Genomic DNA, 18,129 nt, shown 5'->3' with positions numbered 1-18,129 from the left:
GGGTGCAGGGAGAGGTGCTGCGCCCTGCTCGGCTCTTCCAGCTGCACGCGTTTGTGTATAAAAATGTATAATGTATGCCTTTGGTTCGTGTGTATTTCTCAGCATGCTGTTCATTGCCCACAAAGTGTCGGGCAGCCTGGCCAGGAGCGGCTTTGGGGACCCCCACCTGCAAAACCAGCCCATCAGCAGTCCCATGGGATGGCCCGCTGGGTTTATTTTTAATTTCCAGGCTGGATGGGGTTTCGTGACCCCGCGCCGGCGCAGGGCGGGCAGTGGCAGGGCTGCTGTCTGCAGCCCCCCTCCGGGTCACCCTGTCGCTTGGCCGGGAGCAGGCCAATGGGTTCGGTAGCAGCCAGACCTGTAACATGCCCAGGCGCGCACCTGCATACGTGAAACCTGTCTGTTGCAGCATCCTCTGCTACTTGGGGCTGGGAAGGTGAATAACTGGAGCGCCGTTTTCATTAATTTCTCAAAACAGGTTTGTTTCCAGAAGAGTTGCACTCTTTCTGAAAGCGATGAGGTCGGCAGGAGAGCAGGGAAGCACGTTGCTGGTGCCAAGGAGCAGGGTAGATGGTTAGCCTGTGTCTCTCACCATATTAACCTCCTGATCATTTTTCTCATCTGTGCTTGCGTGTACAGCATTTGTTTATCCACGATTGGGAATGGACTGTGAGCCATCCTGGGCTGAGGACTGAGGTGCCGGACAGAGCTGTGATGTCCATGGGTAATGGATGCAATGTCCAGGCTGGATCATGGCTTCGAGGTGACTCTGTTGATAAGTCAGAGTTCAGTGAAGGGAGAAAAGCAGTTAAAAGCACATCCCAAAGCTCAGAGAAAATGAGGGAATTTTAAAATGAAGTGTGATTGCTCATAGGGAAGCAGTGTAAAGATAGATGCTGACGCTAATGTGGAAACCACCCTGAAAGCTGCATTCCTGATACAGGGAAGGAATTACCAGCTGATGGAAATTGCAGAGGGTGAGTGAATACTTTATCGTGCTGCTTAGTGCAAAATGCGTGGAGATGTTTGGAGTGAGGTTGTTATCCCTTAAGGCAGTTAGTATTAGTCTGTCAAAGCATGTGGACTTGAAACAGCCAGTGGCCCAAGGCAGCTGCAGCAGGAGGAAGGCACAGTGGCGAGCAAGCCGTGTTAACATCCATGTGGGTTTGCAGAACCCTGGTACCTGGTGGACAGGCTCCTAACCTCACTGCCAGGGAGGGTTCTTCATTTTGTCTGCCTTGAGGAAAAGGCCCCACAGAAGGAGCTTGGGTGAGATCATCTGCTTTAACCTTGCTGTCCAAAAGTCATCCCTTTGTGCCTGATCTCTGTTCTTTAAGCTCCCTTTGCAGTCACAGCAGAGAAACAGGCGCTTCTGGGGGTGATTCATCTCACCATTCTTGGACACCTCTCTCTGGATGAGATGAATTACGTGCTGGAGGTGCCTGGGCTCTTTCATTGACTGCAAAGTGAGTCCAGGATAGCTGGCTTAGGCTTTGGCAATGAGGAGTTAGATGAAACACATCCCACCCAGCGTGTCTGCTCATGATGCAGCTTGACAGTTTATGCAACTGATTCAGATTCCCTGTTTCTCTTAGACTGAGCACTGGGAGGAGAGACAGGCCTTTGAAATCCTACTTTAAAATAACTGAAGCTAAGGGAGGCAGCGATCTTGTGCCTAAAGCTATAGCTTCAGGGTGGGTATGTGAAACCCTGCAATCGCTTCCTGTCTCAGCTGTGACACTTTCTGCAACCTTTGGCAAGTTCTTTGTTTTTCTGGATCGTGGCAGGAATGTATAAATGTATATGTAGCCGCTTAGTTTTGCAGTATTAAACCATGTCTGAGATTAGGGCTTTTCATTTGGGTCCCGTTGACAGAACTGAGTCAGGAAGTGATTGCACTGACCTTATGCCAGCAGGTACAGCAAGGCTGGGATGCTTTGGATGACTCAGCGGCAGCTAAAGCATTGTTTCTTATGCACCTTTAATACACCTGTGGCTCAACATCCATTGGTGAAGTGCTAATGATAACCCTGGTGAGGTAGACAGCTGTTTTATAAGGGTAAGCACATAAATACATGTTACAGCCTTCAGCAGCTTTATAGATAGACCAGGTAACAATGTCCTGTTAGTGCCAGTGATTGAACAGGCAGAACACTGGCCTAGTGCCTGCCCAAGAACACTGTTGGATTTTATCTTTGGTCTCAAGAAAGTGAATAATCAGCTGTAGACTCATAATTTTTATAAGCACAAATTATATGCATTGCCTTGGTTATCAGCCCAATGATTTCTGCTGTATTATAAATACAGTTACTGGCAACGTCAGAAGGTTGCTTGATTTCTTTGGGTATTTATTACAGAGAAGTGGTTCAGTGCTCAGTGTGAAACTAATGATCCAGAAAGAAAGAAATGTGGGACTGCTTTGAAACTTTGGGATGTTCCATATCAGTTTAAGGCACATACTGACTCTCATGGACATGCTTTTCTTACATGGATATGTCCAATGGGCAGAAATTAAAATGGATCTTTCAGGGACTTAGTCTTGATTTTCATATGCTGTAAAATAAAAGGCTTAAAGTGTTACTCTTCCCTTGCACCAGTGCTCAGGAGAGTGAAATAAACTGACTTTTTAAAGAAGTCAGAGAGAAGAAAAAGAGTTTTTTGATTTGCAGCTTCTCTGAGGATGGAAAAGAGCATGTACTTCAGGTAGAGCTCACATAGTTGACTCTTAAAAGCAGGACTGGAGTGGAATAGTGAGCTGAGTACAGTTTCCATCAGCCTGAGCTGCCAAGGCTTTGCAGTTACCTTGAGATGTTGCCATAAACCACTGGAGTGGGGGGAGGACTGCTCGGGTTTCCCTTTTGCTGGCAGGAATCGAATCTTTGACTTCAGAAGGAGGTGGCTGTAAAACTCACAAAGGCGAGAAATTAATCTGTCTCTCCCTCTCTGATGTAGAAAGTCCCGGAGGCAGTGCTTCCACCCAGACAGGCGATTTACCTGGAACTCTTCCAGACTGAAAAGCACCTTCCTGAAGGCACTTGTCCAGCCAGTGTCTGGGGCAGAAAACTTCCCCTGTGTCCCCGTCACCTTCCCATCCCTCCCTGCTGCATCCCATGTGTGTGCACACCCATGCTTGTTTCAGCTGTGAAGGTGTCATGGACATCGTTTTGGCTGTGTTTGCGCACACCAGGTTAATCAACCCTGACCTTAGAGCTCAGCTAAAACGTTCTTTACTCCATTTCATGTTCTTCTAATAGTGACTTATCTGGCAATTCGACTTTGAGGTCAAAATCTGCACATATGTTTTCCTTGAAGATGTGCTTTGCAGTCTTGGTATAATTTAAAGGATCAGACTTTTCAGGCAGGGATTTTCTCCAGTGTGGATTTATGTTGGTATTTAAGATAGTAGTTGGTAATAGCCCTCGACCTTGGGTTGCAAGGATATTTTCAGAAGATAAATGGCATTCTGTTCTCTTGACTGTGGGTCCATAGGTGACACTTTGAAGCTTTTTGAAATATTACAGAATTCTCTCATTATAGGTATGGTTTTGAATGGAAAGTGTAGCATTAGCTATTTTTTTCTGTGGGTGTCATAAAATAATTGGACAAATACTTAGTGAATGCTTGCAGAATTACTGCTGCTTTTCTCTGAGTGGACTCAATAGACACACCAGTTTGTTAGCATCCATACCAGCTTCTCCCAGAACTAAATATATCTGTATTTTTTAATCCTCTTGATCTCTTGGGAGTTGATCTGTCACTTCCTAATGCTGTAGCAGCAAGTTCCTCCAAATATATCACCTGAGATGCTCCCACCTGGTTTTTGTATGCATTTTATCATGCCATTACTGACAGGAGGCAACAGGAGGAGGAAAAGGAGGTATAAAATCCTAAAGGAAAGGAAACAGGGAGGCTGTACATGGTTGTTGTATGTGGCAGTAGGCTGGTCTGGCAAGGGATGTTTGGGTCAAGCAGTCGCCGGCACTGGTGGGACTGGGCTGGTGGCAGATGGTAGCTGGGCAGCACTGGTGAGCCAATCCAGGGTCCCTCCTGGACGCCCGCCTGGCCAGCAAAGACTCTTCAGATGCCTTATCGGGAGTGGTGAGCACACAAATGCTTAGCCTGATAACTCATTACGTCCCGGCTATCTTTTGTGTCTGTTAGCCAACAAATATTTGCTTTATACTTTTAAGTTGTTGTGCATCCTGCCTGCGGATCCTCTTTGCATCTGGCTGGACGTGCTTGAACAAACAGAGATCTCAGAGGGGCTGAGGTGTGGGGTACATCTGTGTGGTCACACATGGTCCTGGGCAGGCAGACACTCATGGTTGTCTGCTTGGAGCATGATCAGCTTTCTTTCCTTAAGTTAGTATTGCAGGATACAATATTTTGTGGCTTTGTTCTTGGGAGCAAACATTTTGGTGGGTCTTGGTTAAGCAGAAACTTAATTTAACACCTTTTTTAAAGGGTGGGGGTATCTCAGCCTGCAGCCTTTCCAGGTGCGGATGAGATTAATTTGCTTATCTTAGGTGATGGCAGGTAATTGCACGTGCGGGGGAGGTACTGTAGTCAGGATGTTAAAACAGAAAGAAGTCGAATGGCTCCCATGTTCCTCCCCCACTGTGCAAGCTCTTTTGCATTAAAACACCCCGTCTAGCAGATCTGCAGGCAGGAGTCTTCCCTCCTCCTCCTCCTCCCTGATGGGGTTTGGTGGGGGCCAAGAAGCCACTGATGAATTGTGACTGTAAAGCGCTGAACTTTGAGGGGAGATGAAAAAAACCTTCGAACCATTTGCCGGCCTGGCAGCGGGTACGTGGGTCGGTAATGGGGTTTATCTTCTGACATCATTAGGATCTCTGACATTTCTAGCTTAGAAACAATAACTCTCCTTATCCGTTGTCATGTTTTTCTAATTAAAGACAAAGCTTGGTAAATATTTTTTAAATGATTGAATTTCCCAAGTATGGAAAACACATGTCAGGAGTCAGGCTGGCTGCATCCAATGTGCCTTTTCCCATAGCGTCCCTTGGAGCACGCGAGTGCAAATACAAATTTAGAGCTGTGGGTGACAGGTTTATCTGGGATGATTGGCAAGGATTTATAAACCAGGAGGGGATTTACTTCGCTCTCCCTCCCTCCTCTTCCCCCTTTTCTCCCTCCCTCCCCGACCCCCGTCTCAGAAATAGGAAATTGGGATCACATTAAACCCTAATTGGTTTGGCTCCAGCGCTAGTTCGGTGGCTGCCAAATAGTTAATTTATTGCGTGAGAGTTTGGCCATGTGTTGAGAGGCAAATTTGCTTGAAGCAAGGGATCTTTGTAAACTGTACATCTATTCCCGTGCCAGGTCCTGTTTACAGCGGCACCGGAGTGGGGTGCGGGAGGTGCTTTCCATACCCATCCTGGCAGGACAGCGAGGGGCGGGACCCTGCCACGGGGCTGCTGTTTGGCCTTCCTCGCTCCCCAGCCAAAAGGCTTTCAGGAATAGTTGCCTAAAAGAGCTTAAAGTGGTTTTAGCTGGACTTGGTGATCAACGTTTGGAAACTGCCAGCTAGATAAGACGTGGGAGGCTCTCAAGAGAATAAATGCATCTGTTTGGGAGATAACAGCAGGCCTGGGCTGTCACCGCGGAGCAGGGCCAGGTGGGGAGTCCCCGGGGGTGGCAAGATGGCTTTTCTTGGATGATGTGAGGAGGGGCAAATGGGAAGCAGGCATATCCGGCTGGCTTCCCGTGGCCCTGCAGAAGCCCTCCTTGTTCTTGCCCTTCTCCGTGAGGTCGGTGGCTGTCGGACATCCCAGATTTGTCGTTGCTTGCTGTTGGATCCGAGGCATCTAGTTGCGTTTGGCTCCCTTGAAGGTTTCTGGAGGTTGGGCTCCAGCAGAAGGGCTTGCGTGGGCTTGCAGGACAAGCAGCCCTCACTTAGGCCATCACCATCGCTGCGTTCACCAGCACTTGAAAGGGAGTTACTTGGATTAAAGAGGATGCTGCAGCCTGAGTTAAAAGACTCTCGCTGCTAGCGTGGCTCTGGTTTTGGAGTATGATTTGAAAGAGGCTGTGTAAGGAATAAATCCACGGCTGTGGCATTTTCTTTCATTTCTCGCTGAGTTAAATAACAAACTTGGTGTTAGGGAGCTGCTTCCAGCTCCGAGGCAACAGAATTATTACCGCTGCGCTCAGCGGCGCCCTTTCTGTGTCAGCTGCTGTTTCCATTGTGAACTTGATACCTGAAGGCTCAATATTGTGACCCTTTAATTTTCAGCTGCTAAAACGTACCATGTGAGTTGGCTAAAAGGGAAGAGCTCAGAGGGGAATTTGAAATAGTTATGCTGTGGGAGCAGTGTGTTTCTTTGGGTATTTCTTAAGTGCTGAGTGTTTAGGAGAAATTGATAGGTAGTAGCAATGCACTCTTAGCAATACTTTTCGTTCTGTAGCTCTTGCTTCCTGGGATGTAATAAAATCCATTAAGTTCTATTTATGATCTAAGGCCCAATATAGTAATAGTTTTATTTGGATAATTGTGGCTGTTCTACCGATAATCAGAATACTGAACACTTCCAGGCTGTGTATTTAGGAGGGTACAGGGTTGGTAAGGCCAAATGTTAGCCAGTTTTTGTGAGGAGTCAGAGAGACATCAGTTCAACAAAAAAAAAAACCCTGGATCAAGCTGAGCGTCTTTGTAGGAAGGCAGCTCCTGCCTGCAGCTGCCACACTGGGGCCTTGCTGCCCTGGATTTGCCAGCCATAGCATGGAGGTGCTAGCAAAGTTAGGCAGGCAAATGGGAGACAAATTGGACAGGTATTGGAAGCAAACAATGACGGGATTTTTTGGAGAGCATCTTTTCATCCTGAGGTCTGAAGGCAGGTTAAACATTCATCAGGGAGCCACTCCCCACTTGTGCATCTCCTGCTTAGTTTGAAATGCAGCCATTTCTGGGATGAGCTCCTGTAATTACTTTAAAGTACATCTTCCACCACTTTTGGCAGGAAGGAAGGAGGAATACTGTCCTCCATCGCCAGACAAAATACAAATCAACAATTGGGATTTTTTCTCCACAAGCGGATCTATCTTCTCTGCCATTAAATCTGAGTTGGATGGAAGCCTTGTGCCCATTTTGCTTTCGCGATGCAAGCGTGGCGTTCTGCAGCATGTAGCCCATGTTCACATGAAGATTTAAAGCAGCAAATTCTAGCCAGAAATTCTTTCTAGTGCTTTGCTTTCCTTCTGCTGTTTGCTTCCCTCTTCGCACTGCAGATGCTAATGGATCACCTTCCTGTGGTGAGTAACGATACAAGCAGTACTTTACGTTGTGCTGAGAAACTGTCCTCTTCAGAAATGTTCTTTCTGAGATGCATTCCCACTCCTAAACCATCACAGATTAGGCAGCACTGAAAAACCTTCAAGCTTAGCTTGAGATCACTTGTGTCAGCCTAAACACCTACCTCCTGTATGAGCCTGGACTCATACTTGAGGCTACAGCAGGCTTGTGCCACGATTGGGTGCATGTGCAAGCTGATGCATCCAAGTTTCTAGCTTTCTGTGCATTCTCTACTCTCTTCTTCCTCCATTTTCATAGATGGAAGTTATATTAAACTTGATGTCCTCATTGTGGAGCCGCCTGCTTCCCGGGACCAAATTTTTTTTGCCAGGAGATCTGCTTAGAGGTAGAGAGAAAGGGCAGCAATCTGGAAGATGGCTTCCAGAAAAAAATAAAATACGGCAAATTTGTGGCAACCATAAAGCAAACTAGTTTACCAGATCTGGGAGAGCATCCCAGGGACCTTTGCGGAGGTGAAACCATTGAGGGTTGTGGGATTGGGAAGCACAGAGGCAGGAACAGATCCTTAACTTGGTCTCTGCTGTCATCTGTGCATCCATTTCTCCAGCTAAGCCACCCCTCAGCTGTAAAGCTGTACACAGAAAGGTGTACACAGAAAAGAATTTAGATGCAGGCAGTACCTTGTTCATAGAGCTTGTAAATTTGACCATGGGGTAACAGAGACCGCAAGTCAGTGTCATGCAAAATTGAACTTTTGGTGGATTGTCTGCATCCATTTACTGCTGTTCGTTTACTCCTCTGCTGCAAAAGCTCAGGCTCCAGATTACAGCTCATACTCCATGTGAGTCTCCACATTTCAAAATATACTGGTTGCTGCCTTTTTTTTCCTCCAGCAGATGATTTTTTTCTGTGAAAGTGTGGTCTGACCTCTGTATCTAGGTATGCTGAGCACCTAGAAGTTAATTTGATGGAATCGTCTTGGGAAGAATCTTGGGCAATGGCAGATACCCTTCTTTTGGAAAGCCTATGGATGAGGCTCTTGCAAAGGGAGCAGTGGAGGCAACCTGCGCCCATTCTGATTTAAGCATTGCCATGCCCGCTGCCCGTATCTAACAGCACCCTCTTGGCCTTGCACTGGTTTTGTACTGCGGTACTTCAGAAATGTTCACCAGCACTTGTCTGTCCTTTTTCTTCTTGAACATACTTGTCTCATTGAACAAACTTTTTTTTTTTCCCCCTGTGTAGTATTGATTTTAGCAAGAGGAAAAATAAAACCTCTTTGTGCATGTGAATGGGTAAATGACTATCAGAGCACACAAACTGTTGAGCAGGTTAATTTCTAGATGTTTCTTGATTTGCCTGCTACCAGTTTTATTTAAGTGTTAAGTCTTCAGTCACCACAGCTACCCTGTTCATCAGGTTTTATTTCCCATTTAATAATTGTAGCAGTTTCCCTTGAGCCCTGTACCTTTAATTAAGAAAGCTAAGTTTGATGTAAAGTTAATGGAATGAAATTTGTTGTATTTTTATGGTAAAATATGCTCGCAAAAATAACATTTGTAGACTCAGTCACTACTCCTGAACATTGTTTACCACATCTCCTGTTTTCCTTGACCCTCTGTCAGTACTGATAACTTTTCTGATGGCCAGAGACCAGGGTCTGATCTGTGCAGAAATTTTTGCCTTTGGTCTCACAGATACTGTGCGCAATAGTTTGGCTGGCATAGGATCTCTGCTTTCCCTTTTGAGTGTGTTGATAAGGATTGCCTCAGTTCCCACCAGCACTGCACTTTTACTGTCCTGCCAGTGCTCTTGGTGGTATAAGGTGGCCCAGGAAGCCCTGGAGAACCTGGCAGCACCGCACGGAGCTGGTCCTACTTCAGGTGGACTCTGGGCAGACGTGACCTAGCCACCATCCAGGCTTTGAAAGCCCTATTCAGTGAAACCCGATGTTATTTCAGGAATATTTCCTATGCTTAGTGACCTGTGAGTGAGCCCTGGTAGAAACAGCTGCCAGAGGGGTACCTCCCCATGCCGTGCTGCTGGGCTGCAGTGGTACCTAGGTGCCTCTCCAAATGCACCAACCACCCTGCTCTGCCCTGCACGAAGCCTCCCTTGGCAGAATTTTGCAGCAACTTGCTTTTTCCACTCCTTGGTGCAGGATTTCTACAGCTGTTGCTGGTCCTCCCAGTCTGAAGACCAGGGCAATGCTGGTTCTCCAGATAGCCCCAAAGAAAATGAAAAAACTCAGATGGGACGAGAAGCGGTGGCATGCATGGGCTTCTTCAGGTGACCACGTGCAGTAGCCTTCTGTCTGCTGACTCTGCTTCTCCAACATGGGGTGAGTCTGTAGTTCAGCAGGAACAACCAAGGCGAGGATGAGCCAACGGACAGATCTGCCTGTATACATGCAGCATGCCAGGAATTTAAATCTGTCACCAACAGTACTCTCCAAATGGCTGTGCTTCTCCGAGCAGCGGCTCCGTGAATGGAGATGCACCTCGTCGCACCTGTTTTATAACACAGAAGCAAAATATTCGGGGCATCCAAATAGTTATAGCCAGACAAACAAATTCTGGCAGTGGGAGCGTGAGTTTCCATCTCGTTAAGCTGTTGGCAAAGCTCTGGTAATTCCAGTCACTGATGCAGCGCAGGAATTATCCCTCGACATGACTGGTTGTGTCAGGTCAGAGCATCACTGTTTTTTCTCAGCAGTTGTGTGTTTATACTTGAGGGTAAAAGAAAGTGTTGAAATGTCAATTCATTGGGTTCTCTGGTGCTGGAGCAAGGTCTCATGAGGTCAGAAAACAAGTGTCTGAGGATTTCTGTACAATGAGCATAAAGTGGATTTCTACACCTTAGTTGTAGTGAGGAATTGTTTTCAAATCTAATGGTTTTTTTAATGCAAAACCTAGCACTGATTCTCTGTTTTGCAGAGGCTTGAAGGTTCAGCTTGGAGGTCACCAGCTCAGCTGCAGCCCAGGTTGGCTTTGTCAAAGTTCCTGCTGTCTCAAAGCTGTTTGTTGGTCTGTATGAAATCAGCTGGTGGTTTTGGTCCACTTTCTTGGGGACTGGTCAACTCTACCATGGTTGGTCCCATTTTTGGCATGCAGGAGGTGTGCCATGAGTTGGAGAGATGGAGTTGGATGAGCTGGAGATTGCGGTGTCTTCTGGCTCCTCCAGCAGGCAGAGGATGAGGCATTTTGTTGAAGGGGTGGCACGCAGATGTCAATAGGCATGGGAAATTTGCCTCCAGCGCTGTTGCAGATTTTACGGTGTCTTGCAAACAAGAAAGAGCAGTGTGCTCTCCCTGCCTCGTGTTACATTACACAGCTTGAGACAGGCGCATACAAAATTCATTTTAGAGGTCCGTCGTCCAGTCCCAGAGACTAAGGAATGTTTTAGTAGGGCTTTTATAAAATTTGTATGCTTTATCAAGGGTCCTATTGTTTCCTCATTAAAGCAGGATTATGCCTCTGGGATTAGCTGTTCTGCATGGGTCAAGAGGACAGCCACGCTCCATTTTCATGGTAAAATTCTGGTGCAGAGGTGTATGGTGAAACGGCTGAGGCAAGTGGGAGGCTGAGTACCCAGGAGACACAGGGTTGCAGGTACTTGGAAACAGGGTCCAAGAGGAGCTTTTACAAATGTTAGTTTGATTGGACTTAACTCTTGAACACATGGAAGGATTTTAGAGGGCTGCATCTCCAACTCTTTTTATCATTCAAACATTCCATCTCCAAGACTCCTTCTGGTGTTAAACAGCCTCTGTTGTTTGTGCGAACCTTAGGGGGTGAATTTGCAGCTTTTCCATATGCTGAAACAAGCAGGCAGGAAGACCTTTAATTTGCATAAGGATCTTCTGTAGTCAATACAAGTTGACCCCACAGGCTTTCTTGAACTAATTCCTGTCAGTTTGGCTTTGCAAGATCTGATTTTTGCCCTCAAATGATCTCTTCTTCCAAAAGCTTATTCCATTGTGGATTTTTTTTTCCTTTGTGACTACGATTCTGAATTAGGTTCAAGTCATCAAAAAATCACTGCTAAGAGATAGCTTCTTTTACTGATGCTGTAGTGCCCAGATGTTTGGAGCCTATTGGTTTTGTTTGGGTTTTTTTAAATGCACTGTCTGTCTCTGCAGTTTGTAGTCACATAGTTGCATATTCTTGTGTTCCTAATATAAATATTGTCATTGCTGAACAGGGACTTGCAGGAAAATGGTGAAAAGAAATGCTGAAGCAGGACTGCTAATCAGGTAGATGTATTACACTGCTGTTTAGTTGTAAGAAGTCTCCAAGAAGAAGAATGAACTCTTGGACTAGAAGCCTGCTCAGACTGCAGTATTACCTTGAAGAGAGGTGTTATTTGAAATGACTGCTGTAAAAATCCCTCAGAAAATGATTTTAGTGTTTCTCTTGCTCTGCTCATAATGATGTTCCCTAGAGGATATATATTTGTCATCTATTTTTCTAGATCTGCAGAGAAGTAAAATCAAAGTACTCATGCTATAGCTTGGAGGATCAGGTCAAACATGAGCAGCTAACAGCACGTGTGGTCTGCCTTCCCCTACGCTGAGCAGAGCATCCTGTGAGCCTGGCTGCCAGGAGCACATCATGGTGGCCGGGTTTGGCTGCAGTGATGCTGGAGAAGCTGCAGCATGCCGTGCTTGCACCTGCCCTGGGCCAGGCTGAGTCCCACCAGCAGCCCTGGTTGGGTTGGTGCAACCCAAAGCTGTTGTGCAAGGGGTGCAGCTGGTTCTAAGTGTACGATCGTTGGGGCATCCTATGGTGGTCTACAGCTCTGAGTAGGACTGGTGGTGTATCTGTCACTCATCTCTTCCACACCTTCAGGGTTGGTTTTTTTTGATGGCTGGTCAGTGGAAAGCTGACCGTGGTCATTAACTGTATGTAAATGAGTCATGCTGAACTCAAAACTCAGCATGCAGCATTTCAGGTTATTTGGGCTCAAAGCAGCGAGGTTATTAACCACAAACACAGCATTTGTAATCTAAATACTGTTAGGCCTTAAGTAGGGCAGGAGCTGCTGTAACTCTAATCTCCCCCTGCAGCACGGGGCAGGGCTGCGGCAGGCCAGGTGTTTGCCTTTAACTGCAGCTGCTCCATCTGCAGAAACAGGTGGGGACGTTCAGGACTGTCATCAAAACACAGCTGGGAAAAGTTAAGAGCAGCCCCACAATGTGCTAGTTCACCTGGGCAGAGCACACCCCTAAGCAGAAGCGCCGGTGATAAACATGGCTTCACCTCAGCTCTGGGTGGGATTAATGAAATGAAGAGAAAGTAAATGTATGCTTGAGCTGCCTTCCACACCCCCACACCCCCACACACACCCCCACCCCCCAATAGCAGCAGCACAGCCAAATCAAATTGGCTATTTCCGGAGTACTGCCTTTTAACTGCCTGTGCCATCAAATCCAACCCCACTTCGGAGAAGCTTTGCTGATGAATATCTCTCATCTCCTACTCCAGGTTTTTCTTACTGTTTTTTAAATTAAGATGTTTCTTTCTTTTTTTTTTTTAACTCATGTAGAAAATCAGGATTTTGACAGCTGTTAAAGTTTCAAGTTTAGTAAATCTGAGTTTTGGATTGGAGGTAATTTTTGGCCTCTTCCTTTTCCCCCTATGTGCGTGTTAATTAACTTCAACATACAGGTGTTTGACTTCTAGCTCTTGACAGTTGTCTGAATGTTGTACGTCCCTTGCATGGGATAGAAGACCTCTGACTTCTTTGATGTGATGCTCTCACCAAATGCTCCTTTCAGTCCATTGAAAAATCTTCTCTTTTAACTGTCCCAAATATTCTTCAGCATATTACTTACCATGTTTGTGGGAGCAGGCAGAGGCAGGGGGTGTTGGGCATGCACGAAGCAGAGCATGGTGCTGAGTGCTTGCTCTGCTTGCTCCGCTGCCACGGGGAACTTGCCAGGAGGAGCACAGAGCACAAGCAGGTCCCCCATTTCTCCTACATAAAAATGATAAGGGATGTGATGGCTCCTGTCCTCTTGCCTAGGGACGGTGTCACCTGGATGTAAAATACTTGGACCCAGGGCAGGCAGCGCCTCAGTAATGGTGTGTTTCCTCCTAAGCGCTTAGGACGGAAAAATAAGTTTTGGGAACCTTGCATGACTCGCGCCTCCCCATCTCTCTGACTCTGCTGGGAGTTTTGTTGTTAGTGCTGCTGAGTTGATACGGGAAGAGCTCAAATGCCCAGGGAGTGAGTGGAAATGTGCACCTCTGGGTGAGGTGGGTCACCCTAATTCTGTGCTGGGGGCAGCTACGGCTGAAAGTGCTGGGTACAGACATGATGGTGTTGGAGGGAGCTGATGCCTCCAACAATTATGGGCTTCCTCTTTAGCTGGGTTGGTCTCTAGCTTCTGCATGTTAAATCCTGAAAGTTTTTAAGGGTGGGTGGGTTGTGTGCTTTGTCAGCCTGGTTCTAGTCAGCTGTTTCTCTAGGGAGAAGCTAGCTGTATTTTTTTGAGACTTGATTTTCTGTACCTGTTGTGCTTTGTTGAATGAGTTTATTTCAGAACAATCTTCCGATTGAATCGTTCTTCTGTTGGAAAATGTCCGTTCGTTAAGACAGACACTTTCTCTGGGACCAATATGTGCTCAGGAGATCAGAAACCACCCTAGGTGCTCTGTAATTGTATTTACTAAACTGTACAACATGGCCTAAATAAATATTTACTGATTTGAATATGGTTCTTTGGCATCCTGGTAGAGCACTGGCTGTCTGACCTTTGGCTGTCCTGATGTTACCTTGTTTTGTGTAATTTTTGAAAGAGGGTTGTTTTTTTGTTTGGCTTTGCGTTTTTTTTAATAACCACATGGAAGGGGAAGATTTTAAGTCCAGGTTTCACAGGATGGGACTGTTTCTGCCCCAGCCTCCTGCTTGCTGAAGGCAATAAATGGTGTCCTCAGCTCAAGGTTTAGCATTCGAAGTTTTACTCTGACAGCGTGCCTTTTCTGCACGGGGAAGTTGCTGCGAAATTTGGGTGTGAATTTGCAGTGTACCAGCTGCTGCACTAATGCCATCTGCAGAGATGCGCAGAGTGCTGGAGTGCTTTTGTGCAAATCAGCTTTCTGCGCTTCCCTTTCAGGAAGGCTTCAAGGTAGCACTGCTGCCAGAGATCTGCTCTGCAGCTGGCACGGCCCTGCTTTGGGGCTAAAGCAAGCTGCTGCTACCTATGCCTTCTGGTTATGGGCTGTGGTTTCACCATCACTCAAACCTCTCTGGTCACTGGTAGCTGCAGAGGAGGGTGCTTGATCTGGGGTTTAGCACAGGGGGGAGGCTGTATCCTGGTGGACCCTGGCAGGTCCTGGTGGATCCAGCAGCACCACCAGACACCACTATGGTCCCATGTGTGCGCTTGTGGGGGAAGGGGCCACCCCAGTGTGACCGTGGGCCAAGCTTGGCTGCTGACCCTGGAGGAACAGTGTAATGGGAATGACAAGAGATTTGGACCAGAGGAGAAAAACGCATGTTAGCGCCTGAATATAGTTTTTCATCCTCTTAAAATTCTTCTCTTTCTTTGAAGTGTGAATCCCAGATGCTACAAAAGTATTTTTCCAGACATGGCTATGCTGTCTTGCTGTGTATTTTCCACCAAATTGCTGAATTACTGTTTTCCTTCTGGCCTTCAATTTTTTTCATAGCTTTATCTTTTTGTCTGGATGTTTTACATGGCTAAAACTCATTCCATCTAGCATACCAATCTGAGAACTCCCACGTGAGACAGCGTCCCCACTGAGCTATCGCATAGGACAGGAATGCTGGCTTTTTTTCCTGGAACCTTGTAAACATGAACTTCCTGTTGACACGAGCTGTAAATCTGCAAATAGGCTCTGCTTCTGACAGAAGATGAAGGTAATAAAGTTTCAGGTCCTCGTTCACTGTGCCTGGTCCTCCTCGAGCTGCATCCAAGCACGCCAGAGGCGGTGGAAGCACAGAGGCACAGGAGGGAACCTGCTGATTGCTCTGCACCTCTGGAAATGCGTCTTTCCCTTTCTTTTTTTCCCCTTTTCTTTAGGCACTCAAGTATGGATGCAATGCTAATAGAAGCCAGGTGGAGAATCTCAAAACCCTAATGACTCTAAAATGATGCTTCATTGCTTGTTTTCTCCTTTCATTTCTCCCTGCCTCTCCCACCACAGAGCTGATCTTCAGTTTTGGGGAGTTAATTCTATCCTACATCCAAAACAGGTATTTTTGGATAACAAGCTGGCCAAATTCTGGCAGCTATTAGAAGACTTTGCATATTACCACCCATGTCACTTAATCTCGCTGTTATTTCTACCTTCAGGAGGAGGTCTGGTGGGACGCATAACGCACACTAGTTGTTGGTTTTTGCCTTCTATGCTTAACGCTCTGCTCTTCTGTGTTTTGTGCAGCAGCAGCTTGTGAGCCTCATCCCATGTGGGGCTGGGGGCTCCCGGCAGCAGCCGGCTGCTCTCTCTGCCTCATAACGCCCATGCAACTTGAAGCTGTGGCTAGCAAGCCGTATGCTTTACCTTCCTTCTCCCAGTGCCAAGATGAGTGCCTGTAGCTCGCTAGGAAAAGAGGCAGCAGTGCGTGGGGAATAGCTGTGTGGTTCCCCATGCCGTGTGTTTTTCGGAGGTTGATGCATGCTTTATTTCTGGTTAGGTAGCAGAGGCAGGTAGTAGACACCCGGGCAGGTGGCTGAGCTCAGCAGATGCTGTGGGCTTATAATGGTTGGGCATGAGTGTGCTGATCTTCAGGACTGACTGTTGGGGATGCTGGGGCTTCTCTGTGCTGTCAGGGAAGGGATGGAGGCAGGTGAGGGGCTGGGAAATGGTGGAAGCAGAGTGGAGAAGGGAAGCAGAAATAAGGTGAAAAAAGACATTAGAAGCATGGTAGTGGAAAGGGAAAAAGGATATAGAAAAGGAGGAGTGGTTACAGGACATTGAAATGTGGAGCAGTGGGCAGGATAAAAACAAGATCTGGATGGAGGCTGAACTCTGTTAATAAGCATCCCATTAATTAATACTTTCTCATGTGGCAGCACTGGGGTGTGGATGAAATCCAGCCCTTCTCAGCCTGACCTCCGCACTCTCCTCGCTCGCCACCGTGCTGGTTTCTCTTTGGCTTCCCGCCCTAAGCGAAACCGCAACCTTTCCGACTTCTCAGGGCAGAATGAAAGGCACATGGCAGCGGTGTAAGAGGAGCCTCTCACAGTCGTCTGCGCTTGGGTGGGCGTGCTGGTTCTTTCGTAAACTAATAGCTCCCAGCAGTGCTACTAAATCAGACTTGGTGGAGCCGGGAGCGGAGAGTTGGAATGCTGGGCCAGGCGCACAGGGCTGCGCCGGGTTGTTTCTTTTTTTTCCTTCCCCAAAACCCACCATTTGTTAGGTCCAAAGGGCCAACTGACAGCAGGAGAGGGAGCTGGCAAGGATGAGCTTTGCAAAGAAAATAGTTTAAAAACTAAAAATAAAACCCCCAAAATAACACCCCCAAAAAAACCTGTTTAAAACATAATTTTTTGTTGTTTGATGAGGCTGGAAGGGAGGGAATCCTGTTCAGTGCTAAACCTGTAAAGCCAACAAACTGGGATGCTACTGGAAGGCCCTGCTTAAAATCCTGAACCGGTGGGTTTACTGGGTAAAATGAACAAAACAAGTGGGGATTATTTTTTTTTAAGTGTCTTAAAGGGAGACTGTGGTTTAGGTGAGAAATTTGGATACTTTTAGTCAAGGTTACCAGGTTAGTGACAACTAATTAACAAGAAAATAAACCTCCTTTGGTGGCTGTCTGATGCCAGGTCGTGGCTAGGCAATGAGGTGGGGAGGTACCACCTCCTCCGAAGGGCTGGGCAAGGGCCACAGCCCCAGCAGCGCTCACAGATGCAGCAGTCCCAGGGCCTGGAGGGGAGGGAAGCTCAGGATGGAGTGGGGGAAAAAGGCTTCTGTTAAAAGAGCCCAAGATAAAGAAGGAAAAGCCGTTATCCGGGGGAAAGCCACAGCCTGCAGGAGGGAAGTCACCGGTGGAGGGAGGTGCAGGAAACAAGCTGGGGCGTAATGACCCTGCTGGCGGGAAGGAGCTTGGGATCCGTCACGTGCGTTTTATTGCTCATATTTTTTATTATAAATGCTGTCCTTTCTGGGACGAGACCAAAACCACAAGTTCTGCTGACAAGTCCTGCTTTGATAAGCTTTAATGTGTGCTTTCTTAATTGTTGAAGATCTTCCACAGGGGAGGTGGTGAGGAGTACTGGGAGCCCAGAACAGGGTGTCTGATCCTAGGACATGGCTCTCAAAGCACATCATCTCACCTGCAAAAGGGAAGATTTCTGCTTCCAAAGCTTGTCTGCACCATAAATACATGCCAAAGGGGATGGACCTGTAAGGTCTCGGGCAAAACTGTCAGATCTGGACAGGTAACTGGCTTTTCTAAAGTAGCAGGGAAGTGCCCGAGTCAGCTGCAGCAGAGTGCTCCATCAGCACAGCTTCCAAAGACAGAAATGCTCTTGATCCCCCACCTGGGGTGTTGGGCAATTAAAGATGATCATCACCAAAATTACAACTGGAGGGCAGTGGATGGGTGTATTTTAACAAATCTCTGTAATCGAAAGGCACTGCTATTGATCTGGAAAATATTGCCAAGCTGCAGAGCTGTTGGACTAGACTTAATCCTCTGCAGGCTGGGTTTTACTCTCTCCAAATAGGATTACTCATTTTTTCCGTATTTCTGTGTTTGGTTTAAATACCCGTGACAGCTACAGAGGCTTGGATTTCTAATCAGAGCAAGGGTGTTAGATTTAGGAATTGGTGTGTTGTTTGGGGGGGGGGGGGGGGGGGGGAGGGGGAGATAAGGTGTTG

The 18,129-nt window shown here is 47.0% G+C and overlaps 1 protein-coding gene across 1 annotated transcript in view; it reads left to right on the top strand.

The window, feature by feature from the left end:
• Window positions 1–18,129, top strand: part of CBFA2T2 (core-binding factor, runt domain, alpha subunit 2; translocated to, 2) — a 62,752-nt gene that overhangs the window by 113 nt on the left and 44,510 nt on the right. The window lies entirely within an intron of this gene.

Source organism: Haliaeetus leucocephalus, unplaced genomic scaffold (genome assembly GCF_000737465.1).
Source record: "Haliaeetus leucocephalus isolate CR32 unplaced genomic scaffold, Haliaeetus_leucocephalus-4.0 Scaffold933, whole genome shotgun sequence".
In the NCBI taxonomy this organism is placed as follows: Eukaryota; Metazoa; Chordata; class Aves; order Accipitriformes; family Accipitridae; genus Haliaeetus; species Haliaeetus leucocephalus.
The sequence above is the reverse complement of the archived record's forward strand: the minus strand, read 5'-3'. Positions and strand labels throughout refer to the sequence as shown.